This window comes from Lupinus angustifolius, chromosome LG19, assembly GCF_001865875.1.
Source record: "Lupinus angustifolius cultivar Tanjil chromosome LG19, LupAngTanjil_v1.0, whole genome shotgun sequence".
NCBI classification, from domain to species: Eukaryota; Viridiplantae; Streptophyta; class Magnoliopsida; order Fabales; family Fabaceae; genus Lupinus; species Lupinus angustifolius.
This window is the reverse complement of record NC_032027.1, coordinates 8,984,346-8,984,577: the sequence shown is the minus strand read 5'-3', so window position 1 is coordinate 8,984,577 and position 232 is coordinate 8,984,346.

The following is a 232-nucleotide window of genomic DNA, read 5'->3' as shown; positions in this document are numbered from 1 at the left end:
AAAATTAATTTATTCCATTTTCTAAAATAACCAAAGAAAAACTGTTTTTCAATAATAAACAACACTTAAAAAATATACTTTTTTGACTAGAAGTACATTTCCTTTAATTAAAATACACTCAACCAACAAATCATTTTCTACTTAAAGAACTATGTAGGCCTTGATCCCCTTAATAGGGGTACGTAGGACCAAAGTTAATATTGTCAGGCTCAATAATAAAAATAATTATTTT